The sequence below is a fragment of the Emiliania huxleyi genome (assembly GCF_000372725.1).
Source record: "Emiliania huxleyi CCMP1516 unplaced genomic scaffold EMIHUscaffold_46, whole genome shotgun sequence".
In the NCBI taxonomy this organism is placed as follows: Eukaryota; Haptophyta; order Isochrysidales; family Noelaerhabdaceae; genus Emiliania; species Emiliania huxleyi.
Window position 1 is genome coordinate 58,611 of NW_005198537.1, and position 4,930 is coordinate 63,540.

Here is a 4,930-nt window from a genome sequence, read left to right on the forward strand (position 1 = left end):
CTTTGCCTTCAGTGTCGATTGTCGTCGAGGCGGTCAGATACGAGAAGCCACGAGCAGCCCCATTCCGACCACCAACCACCTCGTACAACTTGTCAAATGCATCAACGGCCTCTGTCTCTCTCTCATCTCTCTCTCATCTCTCTCTCTCTCTCTCTCTCTCTCTCTCTCTCTCTCTCTCTCTCTCTCTCTCTCCAGCTGCCTCGCGCCTCTGAGAGAGAGTCGCACACACGCCGCAGCTCTCTGGCGGCCTAGGGATCCCCTATTGTGATGTTAAGTGTGGGTTAAGAGGGAGATTCGCGGATCCCTAGCGATATGAACCTCCGAGCCGTGAGGGTTTGATTGTGTACAGCACAATATATCCGACATGCAACAAACATGCAACAAAAACAAAACAACTCTCTATCACAAACATGCATGTGTACAACAGACGGGGTCTACCCGGGTACCATGCTGCCCTGTCCCTCTCTCTCCCGATTTCTGGTCGATAGCAACCCGAGGGATGTGGTGTGTGTGTGTGTGTGTGTGTGTGTGTGTGTGTGTGTGTGTGTGTGTGTGTGTGTGTGTGTGTGTGTGTGTGTGTGTGTGTGTGTGTGTGTGTGTGTGTGTGTGTGTGTGTGTGTGTGTGTGTGTACACACACGGAAGGACACAAACAAACGTGAGTGTTGGTATCGGGTATTGCTAAAAATCTCTCTCTCGGAAGGATGCCACAGAGACACGGAAAGAAAGAAAGAAAGAAAGCAGGCAAGCAGGGAAGGGATGCGCGCTGCGATTCTATGAAGATTCCAAAGTTGGCGTTGTTAAAATTCTCTTTTGATCGCACGACACGGAGAGGGCTAACAAGCTGCCGAGCCCAAATCCCTGTCAGAGTCGTGATTTCTTGTTGGTTTTCTAAAATCTCTCTCGACACTGGGGTCTGGGCACGGGACTGGCGCGCACTGGCACTAACACGCGACTGGGGAAAATCTTCTTCCGGCTCCCGTTGTGTACCTGTGTTAGTGCCAGTGCGCGCCAGTCCCGAGAGATCTTTAGCAATACCAAACAACTCTAACACTCACACGTGATTTGGGGCCTGGAGCCCTGTTCAGTCCCGTGACCAAAGAAAGAAAGAAAACAGACAACCCAAGGGGAGGAAAGAAAGAAAGAAAACGGACATCCCAAGGGAGGGATGGGAGGACGGCACGCCGCCACCACACAGGGATTTTAAGGAGAGGAGTGTGATGCGCTAGCCGTCGCCCACCCTGGGGAGTCTGCCTCTTCCTATCTCTTTTCGCAGTCTCTCGCCGCTTCTCGCTGCAACCTTCATGCCACCTCGCGGTCGTCCCACTCTCGTCGTTCTTTCCCTTATCAAGGGAGGAAAGAAAGAAAGAAAGAAAACAGACACCCCAAAGAAAGAAAGAAAGAAAACAGACACCCCAAAAAGAAAGAAAGAAAACAGACAACCCAAGGGAGGGATGGGAGAAGGCACGCCGCCACCACACAGGGATTTTAAGGAGAGGAGTGTGATGCGCTAGCCGTCGCCCACCCTGGGGAGTCTGCCTCTTCCTATCTCTTTTCGCAGTCTCTCGCCGCTTCTCGCTGCAACCTTCATGCCACCTCGCGGCCGTCCCACTCTCGTCGTTCTCTCCCTTGTCACTTCCTCCTCTGTCGCGTCGTTCTCTTCTGCCTCGTCCTGCGGCGCCGCCGCCTGCCGGTCCCTTGTTCTCGCGGCTTCTTTCGCCTTTCGGCGCAACTCCGTCCTCCTCGCGGCGTATCCTGGCCCCTCAAGTCTATCGAGCTCCCCTCGGCCCTCGCGCAAGGACCACATTTCTGACTCCCACTCCAATCATTTGCCGCCAAGTCATATCGTTGCTCAGGTCCACTCTCTCTTCGAACACTCGTGCCTCTACGGACGAGGCGGATGAAAAGAAAGAAAGAAAACAGACACGCCAAACGAGGGATGGGACGAGGACAGGGTCCACACCTGCACGAGCAGGATTTTGGAAGAACGATCAGGGGGACAGGTGGGGCTCTCCTGCTCCTGACAAGGGACACGATAGACTCGCAGCGCGGTGCGCGGTGGACTCCCACATCCACTGGCGGTCTCATCTCAGTCTAGCGACCTGCCTCCAGCTTGTCGCTGGCAGTCTCTCGTACCACAGGCACACTGACACAGGGGTGGCAGGGGCGGCGGCACGAGTCTCCCACATACTATGCGGGCCTCACTAGAGGTGCGGCCTGTGCGTGTCCTCGCCCTTGAGGGGGGAGGGGAAGGGGCTGTGTGTCTGTGCATGTGTGTGTGTGTGTGTGTGTGTGTGTGTGTGTGTGTGTGCGTGTGCGAGCCGCCCTGAACGCCACGAGCGCGCCGCGAGCGCCGTAGCGCCGGCGAGCGCCGTCGGCAGCGCGCGACCGCCACCCAAAAGCGGAGGTACATTAGGAGCCGCAGCCGGCCTGCTCTATCAGCCCCGCAGCCGCGGTGGCGCGACCGGACCGCGGTCGCTCCAGGCGCCTTTTGGCCCCGGTTCGAATCGCGGTTGGCGCGCGCCCTCGCGGAGCGACGCGTGGCGCGCGACGCGGATGAAAAAGAAAGAAAGAAAGAAAACACACAACCCAAGGGAGGGATGGGAGAACGGCACGCCGCCACCACACAGGGATTTTAAGGAGAGGAGTGTGGTGCGCTAGCCGTCGCCCACCCTGGGGAGTCTGCCTCTTCGTATCTCTTTTCGCAGTCTCTCGCCGCTTCTCGCTGCAACCTTCATGCCACCTCGCGGCCGTCCCACTCTCGTCGTTCTCTCCCTTGTCACTTCCTCCTCTGTCGCGTCGTTCTCTTCTGCCTCGTCCTGCGACGCCGCCGCCTGCCGGTCCCTTGTTCTCGCGGCTTCTTTCGCCTTGCGCAACTCCGTCCTCCTCGCGGCGTATCCTGGCCCCTCGAGTCTATCAAGCTCCCCTCGCGCAAGGACCACATTTCTGACTCCCACTCCGATCATTTGCCTACACGTCATGTTGTTGCTCAGGTCCACTCTCTCTTCGAACACTCGTGCCTCTACGGATGATGCCGGCGCTGGGGTCCCCTTCGGGTGCATCGTGACATCTGACAACTGAATTTCCACTGGTTCGTTCTCCTCTGAGTCATCTTCCCCGTCCTCCTTCCGCTCGGCCCTTCGCTCGGTACGTTCGGTGTGGCTCACCCTCCATGCCGTGAACAGGCGCTTTATCCACCCTATATTCTTCTCTCGTTCCTCTGCCCGTGCCTTGGTCTTGTCATTGTTTCGCACCCATGTCTGTATGGCAATCGAGGCTGCCTTCCCCACTACCTGTAGTTCACTCGTCACCTCTCCCGCGAGCTCCCTTATCTTTCTTTCGGGTATGGAGTCCGTGAGTGCGGGTAGCGTGCAGGCAATCACGGGTGCTATTTTGTCGTACTCCTCTTCGGCGAGCGCCCCAAATCTAGACCCTTTCGCCTTTAAGGAGGCTGCCCTCGCTCGTCTCAGGAATGTGGCGGTGTCTTTTGAGTCCGGCGCCTCCCGTTCAACTCTTGCTGTCGCCCTCGCTGTGTGTTTGTCGAGCTTCCGCATGAAGTGACGCGCCTCTTCCTTATTTCCAGCGCAGCTGCCGCTCAGTATGTGCGCCAACGACGCCTGTGGTGGCTCACTGTCTTCTTGTTTCCAGTCGTCCCAGTCTTTCAGTTCCCCGCGTCTCCTCCTTGCCTCGCGCGCCTCTTTTGCGACCTCATCCCTAGCCGCTTTGCACGCTCTGCATCCCCAGAACGCACTTCTCGTGGCGGGGCCCCTCATTCCCCGTTTCTTTTCCCCCTCTAGAATACGCCTGTGGTGTGCCCCATGTGGCACCCCGACCTGTTGTCTCACCCTGGCCCCCAAGATCGTTTTGGTCGTCACATTGTGATCCCCGACGTCGTCAAATGTCGCCCGCCTGTCCTTCCCCCCGTTCTCGTCTGGTAATCTCATCTTATTATCCCATCGATGCTTGAGGCTGGCTACTGCCACTTCGCTCCACAACCGTCCCGCCACCCCTGCCGTGTGCGACCCCGGCCTCACTGTCTTTCGATATTGCTCGCACACCCACTCGTGCGCGCTCTTACACATGTGTCCGTACGTCCGTCGGTCCACTATCTCCCTCTTCTCTGCGTTCTCTGCCGCCTCCCTTCGCACCGTGTACATGCATGGCCGCGTCCGCACCGCGTCCCGCACCACTTTCGAGGCGTCTTCCGTGTCGTTATCCCCGAGGTGTGCTGTCGCCACCGCGTCGGCGTAAGCGTTGCAGGCTATTCCCACGTGTGCTGGCACCCACATGAAGACCACCGCCTCTAGCTTCGATCTATAGTAAGCGATCGCCTCCAGCAGTCCGCCTCTCTCCCAGTCCCTCAGGCCTTCTGGCATCCCCTTGCGGTGCGCATTCTCAATCTGCTGCAGCGCGGGTTTGCAGTCGCATAGCACTAAGCACCGCCGCGCTTGCGCGTCGCTCGCGCTCGCCATTTTGCGTAAGTATGCGAGTATCGCGTACATCTCCGCGTCTATCGGCTCCCACATGTTCGGCAGCTTTCCTCCCCACATTCCCGCCCCAAACGCTATCCGTATCTCCCCTTCTTCACAGGGTCCGATTCCGTTGGGATCCTTTACCTGTGCGTCTCCCGGGACGCTCTTTCCGAATCGTGTCGGTCCTTCGAACACGCCGTACGCCACCCTAGGGTTCGGCACGTACTTTCCATCCTCCGCCCTTTTGTCTTCATGGTCCTTTCCTCCGTCCGTCGCCGCAAAGTGTGTGAACTGGTGTGAGACGTGCAGCGCGAGGCATGTCTGCGCTACTTTCACGTTCAAGGCTCGTCCCTTCCCCGACCGCAGCGGCTCGCTGTCTTTTCCCATCTTAATTCGCTTCCCGTTGCCGTCCGTCAGCTCTCACCCCGTCTCAAATTCGTCGTATCGGAGCAAGAAGCGC